Genomic DNA, 12864 nt, shown 5'->3' with positions numbered 1-12864 from the left:
AACCCGGCTAGTAACCATGAGGATGTGGGTTCAATCTGTGGCCCCGTTCAGTGGGTTAAGGACCCAGTGTGGCCATGAGCTGTGGTGTAGGTTGAAGATGCGGCTCGGATCCCGCATGGCTATGGCTGTGGTGTAGACTGGCAGCTGCAGCTCCAGTTCGACCTGGGAACTTCCATGTGCCATAAGGGTGGCGCTAAAAAGCAAAAAAAAAAAAAAAAAAAGAATCCTGGATTTTGTCTGTTTGTTCACAGGGCCCAGCACATAGTAGGTACTCACTTAAAACTGCTGAATGAATTAATAAACGGGGGTAAGAATCTCAAAGCATTACAAAGTTTGCCAAATACAATTAAGAAAATAAGGAGAAAAATAACGAGCATGCGGCTATTTAAGTAATTCTCAGCACCCTCTGCTGCCAAGCACAGGCCATCCGTGGAGGCCTGGGGCCTGACCTGGAGCAACTTCCCAAGGTCACACACCACGTTAATAACCTAGCAAGATCTGAAATCCAGGCTCCCTGAGTGTCCTGATAGAATCTTCACCACACCACGAATGCATAAATCAATACACATGAAAAGGCCAAAGAGGGTGTTTATTTAGTGGCTATCATGTCAAGCTCATGACATTTATTGAACAAAGTTGCCATAAGTTGAGGCACGTGCATTGATCTTGGTGACTTTATGACACCGAGTTGGCCAGACTCTTTCCGGGTGTTTATGGAGAGAAGGCCACTGCCTCTCCTTCTCTGCTTCCCGATGAACCCAGCGGATGCCTCCGCATATGGCGGGTTTAAGGAACAGTCTACACCACAGCCACAGCAATGCAGGATCCGAGCCGCACCTTCGACCTACACCTATAGCGCAGGAGGCTGGGCTATGTGGCGGCCTAAGCCCCGGGACAGTGAACAGGATGGAGAAGGCTGAACTCCCCTGAGAGCCTGTGGGTTGTGCTGGAGGCAGTGCTTCGATAAAGGGGCTCGACACGCCCACCTCACCTGCCTGCTCCTTCTCACCAAAGAGCAGACAGCGGGACAGCGGTAAAGTACGTCATCTGAGGACTTGAGACTCGGTTGCTTCTGGGAGGTGATCTGGGGGTGCCTTGGAGCAAAGCTGAATGGCTTGTGACAGTGGAGGAGAAATTAAGGCCCCCAGGGAGCCTCCTCCTGCCCTCCTTTCATAGCCTACTCCGCTAAATGGTGCTGACATTTTATTTTATTTTGTCTTTTTGCCTTTTTTCCAGGGCCGCTCCCCCGCAGCATATGGAGGTTCCCAGGCTAGGGGTCTAACCCGAGCTGTAGCCACCGGCCTACACCACAGCCACAGCCACGCCAGATCTGAGCTGCATCTGCAACCTACACCCCAGCTCACGGCAACGCCGGATCCTTAACCCACTGAGCAAGGCCAGGGATTGAACCCGCAACCTCATGGCTCCTAGTCGGATTCGTTAACCACTGAGCCACGACAGGAACTCCCAGTGCTGACAACATTTTAGAGAATCTCTCCTTAGGGGTTCCCCTCATGGCGCAGCGGAAACAAATCTGACTAGGAGCCATGAGGTTTCGGGTTCGATCCCTGGCCAGCAGCTGCAGCTTGGATTAGACCCCTGGTCTGGGAACCTAAAAAGAAAAAAAAATAATAATAATAATAATAAAGAATCACTCTTTAAGGGGGCACCAACTGAATTTGTCCAGGGTGCCTTGGACTGGCCTTGCTATGACAGGAAGTCTGACCAGTCGAACCAACGCTGGATGCCTGAGTGTGCTCCAGTCCTGCAGCAGAGGAACGAGTTACGTCCTGAGGTCCTTTACAGCTGGAGATTCTAGGCCAGCTGTTGGAAAACTCTATCGAAACAAAAAAAACTCTAATAGCATTCACAAAATATATCAAAAGAAAGAAACAGAAACCATTTTTTTTGTTGTTCAAAATTTTGGCTGTACTGTTTGCTAACAGTCGAGTTCAACTCTACGAAATTCTTACAGTAGAGAGAATTAACTACCTGGCCCTAGAACAAAAGAACCCAAACTGCAATCAGACTCTAGTGGTGCCTCCTAATGAGCGCTGTGACCTTGCACTTGTTACTTAATCCCTCTGTGACTCACTTGCCTCGTCTGTATAATTGGAATGACAAACGAAATTGCTGGAAATTTAAATGAGATGGCATCCTCAAAAATATTGTTAGCGTGCTTGGCACCCAGGTACTCAATAAATATTAGTGAATTAATAATTAGTGCATTAATAAATATTAGTGACTGTGAGTAAGTAATAATCTGTAAAGCTTTACATGAAACCTTTATAAGGGTAACATGACATGAGCGATAGCTATTTGGCCGTGAGAGCAGTGTATAGGTATGAAATGTACAGTCAATAAATAAATAAGTTTATTCACAAGAAATATACTTTTTTTCCCCAAGGGGAAAAAAACCAGGAGTTCAAGGATTCTTAACACAATCTAATGTAATAGGGAACTTAAACCATGTACGGCATATATCATGAATTTATAAACTGAATTCTCACAAAATCCCACTAGGAATCTCCCTGGAGGACTAACAACCTTTAATTAACTCTTAAACTTTTCAGGGACCCCACTGACAACTTCTGAGAAAGTATCATTTCCTCGGAAACACAAAAAGATGTGTGTACACTGTCAAACTTTCGTCAGTATATACATATATGTATTTGTGTCTGTATGTATATACAATGCTGCATTGCTTTGATAAATTCTGCAAACATTATTTTAAATATTATGGTAAATCATGTGTAGCAGTATTTGTGTTCAGACTGTTTAGAGATATAGAAACATATCTATCTATATATATATATATCGGAATCACTTTCTGTGTACCTGAAACTAACACAACTTTGTCAATCAACTATATTTCAATAAAAATCTAAGAGAACAAATACAGAAGCAAAAGAAACTGTTGGGAAATCAGCCAGCTACTCCAGCTGACTGCCACATCGAGCATGGAAAGAAAAGCCACAGAGCAGAAGGCAGAAGGCAGCGGCTATCTTGATCTTTCAGACTAAGCCTGTGCTCCGGTTAGCAGTGCATTTGGCTCAGCAGCAGGTGTTGGAAAATATGCACCGTGACCTGGAAAGGACACAGGACCAGGACTTGGGAAATTGGCCAAGTGACCTTAGTCAGGCAGGCCAGTGACTTGCCCTCAGTCTCGGTTTTCTCATCTGTGCAAGGCAAGGGCTCTAAAAATTCCGCCCTGCTGATTGCAGAGGGCTGGTCTGATCCACCCCCTCACTTGGACCAGAGAAGCCCGGGGGAGGGGAGAGAGTCCCTCAGGGTCACCGAGCTAATCAGTGACAGAATCAGGACTAGAAATAAGTCTTTTGAAGTCTTGCACTTGCTGCAGTAACAAAGCTGCCATTGAAGCCACGGATAGGAAAGGGCTTTGAAAAATGTTACGTAAGGGTTTCGTGCCATGGACACGGTAGGGCTATTTCTGCTTAAACTGCAGTCAAGATCATCTCCAGGCAGTTAATTAAGAGATGCCTTTGGGGGCTGTACCTGTACCTTCCGCAACAGCCATCCTTCTTTTAAAATCAAATGTAATCGGTTTCACTTCTCCACCGAGACACAAGAAGTAAACAATTAACTGAATTAATTCAGACACTGAAGTGGATTTTCAATGACTTGACTTGCCCAAGCTAGTTTTCTACAAAGCCTAAATTAATCAGATAATTGCTAATTCTCCCTTTTGTTCTGTGCTGAAGAGAGTCTGTGTTTGTTAGAATGAACCGAGTAGCAGAATAAATAGGCATTAAAATTTTTAAAAGTCCCAAATCTGAACAAAATGACCAAGTTCTTAGGCACTCTATTCTTTGGGCACCTTTTGCAGTCATTATTTCAAAAGTTTAATTTTCTTTATCCTGATGTGAACATGACTACTGCTTTTGTGAGTTCAAGAGGACTTTTCAAACAAACAGTTTTCCAGAAAATCAACCCCGGCTGATAATTCAGGATATTGTGAGCACGCTTTGTAACATTGCTGGTAAAACAAATATGTTAATGCCTCTTTTGGCAGATGACGAAAAGCAACAGTTAAATCTTTTCGATTACATTCTTGCTGACACGTCTTAAAAAATATAGTCACTTTGGCATGGCTTTAAATAATCTCCACTTACCAGCTATCAAAGTTTTAAAACTAAGCAAACACTGCTAATTATCCTTCTAATACCAGGAGGAACGTTTAGAAAGTAATTTCATTAACTGGCTCTGAAAAATTAATTACATGTGAAATGAGACTCATTAGGCCTTTCCTGTTTCATGAGTTTTAGACTACAGAATAACTGGTCTCATCACTTATAATTTCTTTGTGGTTCAGCAAACATTTTACCCAGATAAACATAAGACTAGAACATTAAAAGGAACTAAAGTAAACAGGGACCTCTCACACTTCCACTGTACTTTCCTGCATCTCCGTGTGAAGACTATATTCTCTCTCTGTGTGTGTGTGTGTGTGTGTGTGTGTGTGTGTGTGTGTGTGTACTTGCGTGCAGGCATGCGATCACTGAATTGACAAAACAAGCTAAGTTTCAACTTCAGCACAGCAGTGTATCTTGGTTGTGCCATGTGGAGCATAAACTAAAGTGAAAATGTGCCCCCCACACTACGTGTAACATTGTAACTGTCGATTCCTCAGATTGTTTGGGTAAACAGTTGGTGAATTTGAACTTACAACAGCTGTCACTGTGCATTTAAAGTACATGAGAATCTAGGAACATTAACCTCGTGACTGTTCCTGAACATAAGGCTGCGTGCGGCTAGTGCCAAAGTTTCCAGAAAATCACCAGAGGATTTTTAAACTAAACTGAGCATAGCTTTCCCCTCCCGGCTTGAAAATGCTTCCGTTTTACCCAGAAAAGCCTTTGAGCACTCGAATACCTCTCCTTACACACTGCATCGGGAAATGCATTTGATAGGCTGACATCTTGGAGGTGAGGGAATAAATAAACCCAAGAAACGGCATTGCCAGAGATGCCTTCTACCCTCTGTATGAGAAAACGAGGAAAACGTCGGTATCAAAGAGCGGCCGCTGCCTGTTTACTAAGTAAAGCAACCTGTACATACTGGGAGCAATTACAGCCTTCAGACGTGGGGCTTTGCAGCAGCGGGCGATTGCTAAACTTAGCACTCTCGTGCTGGGTCCTGTTGGAACAACTCATTTCCCAGTGAAATGTGCGCGAGAGACTGCAAACCCTTCGTACTAACCACTAAAACAGCATCGAGAGCCGCGTTTCCTCTGATCCATGCATGCAGCATAATGCAGCATTCAAGGTCAGAAATGCTCCCGCTCTCGGCACACAAACCGTCTTTTCTGAGAACCCGCAGGAAAAGTGAAGTGAAAGCCACAACAAAACATAAAACGCTGTACCTTCAACGTGCTGAACGCTTTCCAGGACTCGCCCTTTTCGGCAACCGGCTTTCTCCTTGGCAGCACTTCTGTGCCAAATGCTTCTACCTTCCCCCAAATATCTGTCAGCACATGCCCAGACGAAACTCCCAACCCAGGAAAAGAACATGAACCCTGCAGATCAAAGGCAGACGAGCAGGGGCTGAAATGCCCGTAATCTGAGCGGTGATCAGTCGCAGGACCTCAAAGACCGGCCGGGCATGTGTGTGTGCACGGCCGCCGGCGACGCGGCTTCAGCAGGTAGTCGCCCTCCCGCCGCCCGGTCCTCGCAGTCTTTTGTTTGACCCGGATCGCGTCGTTTCCCCCCTTTTTCTGGCACCGAGGCGGGCCCAGCGGCTCCCCCAGCCCGGGCTGAGTGGCAGGCTGCGCCGCGCTCCGGTTCCCAGGCTGCGCCCTGATTGCGCGCTGGAAGCGGCGCCTGGTGCCAGCGGGCTGCGCTCGGTCCCTTTCATCTCGCGGAGCCGCGGATCCCATGACATCACCGGCGCGGGACGGGCGGGAGGGCCCAGCGCCTGCGGGGAGCAGCTCCGGGAGGCGGGGGCCCGGCCTCCCAGCCCGCCGGAGGCCTGCTGCTCCCGCGGCTCCTGGTATCTGCCGCCACTCGGGAAGCGTGGCGGGCGCTGCGAGCTGGTCCCGGGGGAAAAGACCCCATCCACCGCGGCTCCCAAGGCCTCTTCTTCCCCAAGACCCGGGGTCAGATCTGTGTTCCGAGAAGCCCCGGGCGCCCTGCCGGGGAGGAGGGGGAGGAGGAGGGGGACTTCCTCAAAGTGTGTTTCAGCTGAAATGGGACAAGTCCGCAAGGATTTGAACCACACTGTCTTTGCCTTGAAACGTCACTTATGAGACCTCGCCAGTGCAGCGGCGGTGCTTTAACTAAAGTAATTAACCAGCACATAACTAGGAATTACCCAGCGTCTGCTACGGCTCACCCTCTCCTTTGCGTCCTGGGGCGGAGGGACGTTTCGTCTTAGTCTTGGTCTTAGTGTGCGATTCAGAAAATCAAGTTTTAAGACCAAGGGTACTTAGATAGATGCGGTTCATTAACACCTGTTAGGCATTTAAATTCACAAAAGAGGAGTTCCTGTCATGGCTCGGTGGTTAACCATCCGACTAGGAACCATGAGGTTGCGGGTTCCATCCCTGGCCTTGCTCAGTGGGTTAAGGATCCGGCGTTGTTGTGAGCTGTGGTGTAGGTCGCAGATGCGACTCAGATCCCACATTGCTGTGGCTCTGGTGTAGGCCGGTGGCTACAGCTCGGTTTAGACCCCCTAGCCTGGGAACCTCCATATGCCCGGGAAGCAGCCCTAGAAAAAGCAAAAAATGACAAAAAAAAAAAAAAAAAAAAAAAAAAAAAAAAAAGGTCAGTTAAAACAGTTTTGCAAAACATAAAAGACAACAGAATTTAATGTATATAACGTATAGCTTCCCTTCCTAATTAGTTTCATCTAACTTTTCCTGATGTGATATTTGAAAATGTAGTTTCTGGTGTGTTTATTTCCAGATTCTCCAACAAATTTTCATAGCAAAATTTGTGGTTTGAGCAATTAATGAGTTCAGTATAACATGTAAATAGTCATTCTCCCCAGCTTTTTTTTTTTTTTTTTTTTTTAATAATTTTCTCCCCCACACATGGTTTCTCAAAGAGGCTCAGGGCTCAGGTACGATGTCATGCAGCTACGATTCCCCGCGACTTCGCAGAAGCAGACCAGGAACACCCCTGGGGTGCCACAACGCCACAACACATCTCCGTTGAAGACAAAGAAAATATTAAAAAGGACAAGATAACGGAGTTCCTGTCTTGGCTCAGTGGTTAAAGAATCCGACTAGGAACCATGAGGTTTCGGGTTCGATCCCTGCCCTTGCTCAATGGGTTAAGGATCCGGTGTTGCCGTGAGCTATGGTGTAGGTCGCAGAGGCGGCTCGGATCCCAAGTTGCTGTGGCTACAGCTCCGATTAGGCCAGCGGCTACAGCTCCGATTAGACCACTGGCCTGGGAACCTCCATATGCTGCAGGAGCGGCCCAAGAAAACGGCAAAAAGACAAAAAAAAAAAAAAAAAAAGCAAAAAAAAAGGACAGATAACGACGAACAACAAGGCCCTACTGTACAGCACAGGGAAGTCTATTCAATATCAGGCTAAACCAAAATGGAAAAGAATACAAAAACAAATGTGTACACATGTATAACTGAATTCATTTCTGTACAGCAGAAATGAATACAACATCGTCAAACAACTGTACTTTAAATAAATAAACGGACAAAATATTTCCCAGGGGGCACGCGCCCACCTCTGAGTTCACGTAACCCAGCCCCAGTGTGAAATCCACATTCCATCACAGTTCCCCCCAAGTAAGGCTTCTCGGTCCACGGACATGGTCAATGGTAACAGCAAGATGCCCGTGAGGCTCTGTGAACAAGCAACGTCTCGACAGAGTCTGACACCATCAGAAATAGGTGAGGGACTGAGGGGGGATTCTTGTCCCACTGGAGGCTGGCGGGAGGCATCCGAAAGCAGGGACTTCAATGAACCCCGGTCCAGTGATGCTCTGCGTACACATATCTCACCAAGGACCAACTGCAGTGCAAAATACGTGTAGGGACGCGAGAACTTTCCAGGGTAGGAGGTTGTCCAAGTGGCTGAAAATTATTCGGGTTGGTTCTCTCGTGGCCACGAACCCCCACGGGCCCATCTGTTAGGCCTAGAACGAGGAGGACCGACCCCCGCCTGGCTCATGAGGGCTGAACCCCAGCCTCCAGAGCCCCCCCGCATCCTGGGGCGTGGCTGCTCCACGGTCCCTTCCGCCCGGCTCCCCGAAGGGGAGTGACTGCAGGGCTTTCCTCTTTGCCTCCGAGGAGCTCAGACCAGAGAAGTTAAATCTGAGGCTGTCACCGCACACCACCCACGTATCTGTATTAATGACACCGCGGAGACAGAATATGTTACTGCTGATTCCTAGTGTCCTGTCGCGCGTCTCTGCCAAGAGGTGGCTGAGAGGTGGGGCCGGGCGGCCACTTTTGCATGGGGACCAGCGTACACACGATTATCACAAGAAAACGGTGCGAGATGCCTGTGATGAGTTGAATCGCATCCCCCCAGATTCATTACGTTTCAATCCTAAAGCGCAGGACCTGAGGATGCAGCCCTATTTAAAGACCGGTTCTCTACCGAGGCAAAGGTCCACATGAGGCCACCAAGAGTTTTAATCCCATGCCACTGAGTTATGAAATTTTAATCTTAATCCAGTGTCCTTATGAAAAGGGGGGATGTGGATGCAGACACACACACACACGCACACACACACACGCATGCACGTGTGCGGGGGAAAGACAGCGTGAAGAGACACTGCTAGGAGACACCACCCAAAAGTGAAAGAGAGAGGCAGGGCCGGACCCCTCACAGCCCTCAGCAGGGACCAACCCTGCCGACCCCCGGATCTCAGACCCTCCAGAACCAGGAGACCCCCGACCTCCGGCGTTCGAGCCCCCCATCTGTAAGGCTGCCTGAGGGCAGCCCAAAGACACCAGTTCAGAGCCCCCCCACCTCTCCTCAGCGCCCTCCCGTCCATTCCTAGGACTCCCCCCTGCTCCTGGGGACCCCCTACTGGCTGGATGGTCCTCCCTGGTGGACAGAAGCTTCCTTCCTTCTCCTCGGGCGCCAGCTCAGGGTTCTGTGCAGTGAAGCAGGGTGCTACTGAAGGAAATTACAGAGACCGATGGCGGGACTCGGGACGCTCGTGGGGTTCGGGGTTCGTTTCCGCTGAGCCGCAGCAGGAACTGCCCTTCTTTCATTTCTTCAATCAGAGTTTTGTAGTTTTCCTCATATAAATCGTATATTTTTGCAACTTCATATCTAAGTATTTTAGGTTTTGGAGAGGTTGTTAATATAAATGATATTCGGTTTATTATTTCAGGTTTCAGTTTTTCAGTGACCTTACACAGGAAAGCAGTTGACCTTGTGTGACCTTGTGTATCACATCCTGCAACCGTGCTATTATCACTTATTCCTTCCAGGAGGTTTTGGTTTGGGTTTTGGTTTGGGGTTCTGCTGGGCCCATGGCAGGCAGAAGTTCCCCAGCCAGGCATCAAACCTGCAGCAGCCTGCGCCACCACAGTGCAACACCAGATCCTCAACCGCCTGTACCACAAGGGAACACCTTATCTTTGTTTCTTGATGTGTTTTTATGTGTTTTGTTTTTAGGTTTCTTTCAAGATACTCTATCTTTTGTTTTCTGCAGTTTAAATACAATATACCTTGTAGGGTTTTTTGGGTATTTATCCTGGTTGGTAGTTTCTTTTTTTCCCCTTCTCTCTCTCTCTTTTTCTTTTTTTTTTTTTTTTTTTTTTTTTTGTCTTTTTAGGGCCGCACCTGCGGCATGTGGAGGTTCCCAGGCTAGGGGTGTAACCGGAGTTGTAGCCTCCGGCCTACACCACAGCCACAGCAACACCAGATCCGAGCCGCCTCTGCGACCTACACCACAGCTCAGGGCAATGCCAGATCCTTAACCCACCGAGCAAGGCCAGAGATCGAACCCACAACCTCATGGTTCCTAGTCAGATTTGCTTCTGCTGCACCAGGACAGGAACTCCAGGTTAGTAGTTTCTGAGTTTTCTGGATCTGTTTGGTGTTTGTCATTAATTTTGGAAAACTCTCTGCCTTTATTAAATATTTCTTCTGTTCTTTTCTTTCTTCTGCTACTGACTTTCCATTACTAATATACGAACTCCTGTATATTTTTTTTTTCTGTTTGCAATGTAATTTGGAGATTTCTGATATTTCTTCAAGTTCGCTGGTTCTTTCCTTCTCTGTGTCCAGTGTACTGAGGAGCCTCTTAACGGCATGCTCTGTTTCTGCCAGTGTTTCCATCTCTAGCATTTCCTTTGTATTCTTTTTTTAGAGTTTGCATCTCTTACAACTGTTCTTGCATAGTCTACTTTTTCCATCAGAGCCCTTAATGTAATAATCATAGTTGCTTAATTAATTAATTTATTTTTGCTTTTTAGGGCTGCATTGCAGCATATGGAAGTTCCCAGGCTAGGGGTCGAATCAGAGCTGCAGGCCTACGCCACAGCCACAGCACCACCAGATCCGACCTGCGTCTGTGACCCAAACCACAGCTCACAGCAATGCTGGATCCTTAACCCACTGAGCGGGACCAGGGATCGAACCCACATCCTCATGGACGCTAGTTGGGTTCGTTCCCACTGAGCCATGACGGGCACTCTGATCATAGTTATTTTCAATTTCCTATGTGATAATTCTAAAATCTGTATCATATCTGAGTCTGGTTGTAAAGTCTGCTTTGTCTCTTCAGACTGTGTTTTGTCTTGCTTTTTAACAGGCCTTCCGATCTTTTGTTGAAAGCTGGACATGATGTTTGAGGTAATGCGACTGCTGAGGGCATGGTGAGAATGCACAGAAAGAGGCAGGAAGGAATGTCTTCAGAATTACACTAGGGAGAGAGGTGGAGGCGAGATGTTTGGCTTCACGAGGAAGGACAAGGTTAGATAAAGACAAGCCTTCCCTTCCAAGTCTGCTTTAAGAAATGCTGACCTAGGAGTTCCCGTCGTGGCGCAGTGGTTCACGAATCCGACTAGGAACCATGAGGTTGCGGGTTCGATCCCTGGCCTTGCTCAGTGGGTCAAGGATCCAGCGTTGCCGTGAGCTGTGGTGTTGGTCGCAGACTCAACTCGGATCCCGCATTGCCGTGGCTCTGGTGTAGGCCAGGCTACAGCTCGGGTTAGACCCCTAGCCTGGGAACCTCCAAATGCCGCAGGAGCAGCCCAAGAAATGGCAAAAAGACAAAAAAAAAAGCAAAAAAAAGCAAAGAAAAAGAAATGCTGATCTAACGTCACCATGTTTAGTGATGCAAAATCATTTATGAAACTGAAAAGCACCAAGCATGTTGTGGCGGCATAAAACCCACAGAATACTTATAAATGCTGAGGAAAATCAGGAAAATGTGACAGTGATTTTTAAAAAGAAACATAAGAGAGGAGCCCTGCAAAATAAAACGGACTCACAAAGTCGGGTGGTAGAGTAAAGGGATAATCACGCATTTTTGCGCAAGGAGAAAAAGCTGAGAAGACTGTTTAAGGAATACGGTTTATAACACAGTTTTTAAGCCAAATTTCTAAAGCCATCTTCATGTTTTCTCTTTTATTACGTTCAGCAGAAAATAAAAGCACGTTTCACTGTGTGAGAGATGCTACTCAGCAGAGCATACCAAGTCGATTATGATTTTACATTTGAAAAACTTCTTAAGAGATAGGTTTTTATTTACTTCTAGAAGAATTGCAAAAACAGGAGAGAGTTCCCGTACATCCTATACTCAGATTCTTCACTTAGGAACGTCTTGCATAATAGCCAAGAACAACTATCAAAATTAAAATGTCCCTCTCGATCCAATGCTATCAGGTAAATTACAGAATTGATTCAGAAAGCTGCCTCTGCAGTGCACGGTGCTAAGGGTTCTGACAAACACATAGTCACACATCCACCACCTAAATTCTATACGAAACAGTTTTATTGCCCCCAAAATATCCCTGCGCTGTCTCTTTACAGTCAGCCTCTCCTGAACGCTCCAACCCCTGGAAATGCCTCATCTTCTCTCTGGGTTTGGGGGTCTTTTTATTGTCTTTGCATAGTATCAAAAAAATGGAATTACAGGGAGTGCCCGTCGTGGCGCAGAGGTTAACGAATCCGGCTAGGAACCATGAGGTCGCGGGTTCGGTCCCTGGCCTCGCTCAGTGGGTTAACGATCCGGCGTTGCCGTGAGCTGTGGTGTAGGTTGCAGACGCGGCTCGGATCCCGCGTTGCTGTGGCTCTGGCGTAGGCTGGTGGCTACGGCTCCAATTAGACCCCTAGCCTGGGAACCTCCATATGCCGCAGGAGTGGCCCTAGAAAAGGCAAAAAGACAAAAAAAAAAAAGAAAAGTAATTACAAAACACGATGCCTTTTGAGTCTGGTGTGTTTCACTTAGCACACTGCATGTAAGGCTTATCTACGTAGTTATGTGGCTCAGTGGGTGCTCCCTTTTATGGCCGAGTAGTCTTCCCCTGAATGGATGCACTGCTGTCTATTTATCCTTCCCCAAGCTGAAGGAGAGCTAGGTCGTTTCAAATTTGGGCAATTCTGAATGAAGCAGCTAAATATATACAAGTATGGTACACACTTTTTTTTTTTTTTTTTTTTTTTTTTTACCATACTTGCAACCTGCGGAAGTTCCTGGGCCAGGAATTGAGCCTATGCCACAGCAGCAACCCGGTGACAATGCAGGATCCTTAACCGGGTGACACTCAAGAGAACACCCAGTGTATACTCACTGGAACAAAACTTTTCTTTTCTCTCAGGCAGATGTCTAGGTGTGGGATTTCTGAGTCATACGATAGACATGGTTAGTTTTACAAGACATTTCCAGGTTGTTTTTTTAAAGTGGCTGTGCT

The 12864-nt window shown here is 47.0% G+C and overlaps 1 protein-coding gene across 3 annotated transcripts in view; it reads right to left on the bottom strand.

Moving 5' to 3' along the window:
- TNFRSF19 (TNF receptor superfamily member 19) overlaps positions 1-12864 on the bottom strand; it is a 171432-nt gene that overhangs the window by 91075 nt on the left and 67493 nt on the right. The window contains exon 1 of one of the 3 annotated variants that reach the window (XM_005668283.3): positions 5384-5873. The exons of 1 other annotated variant lie outside the window; for it this stretch is intronic. The gene's annotated coding sequence lies outside the window, so the exon portion shown is untranslated. Of the gene's footprint in view, positions 1-5383; positions 5874-12864 lie in introns of those variants that run through there. One more of the 3 variants, XM_021065467.1, reaches the window with a different exon arrangement.

Source organism: Sus scrofa, chromosome 11 (assembly GCF_000003025.6).
Source record: "Sus scrofa isolate TJ Tabasco breed Duroc chromosome 11, Sscrofa11.1, whole genome shotgun sequence".
Lineage (NCBI taxonomy): Eukaryota > Metazoa > Chordata > Mammalia > Artiodactyla > Suidae > Sus > Sus scrofa.
This window is presented reverse-complemented; position numbering and strand designations above follow the sequence as displayed.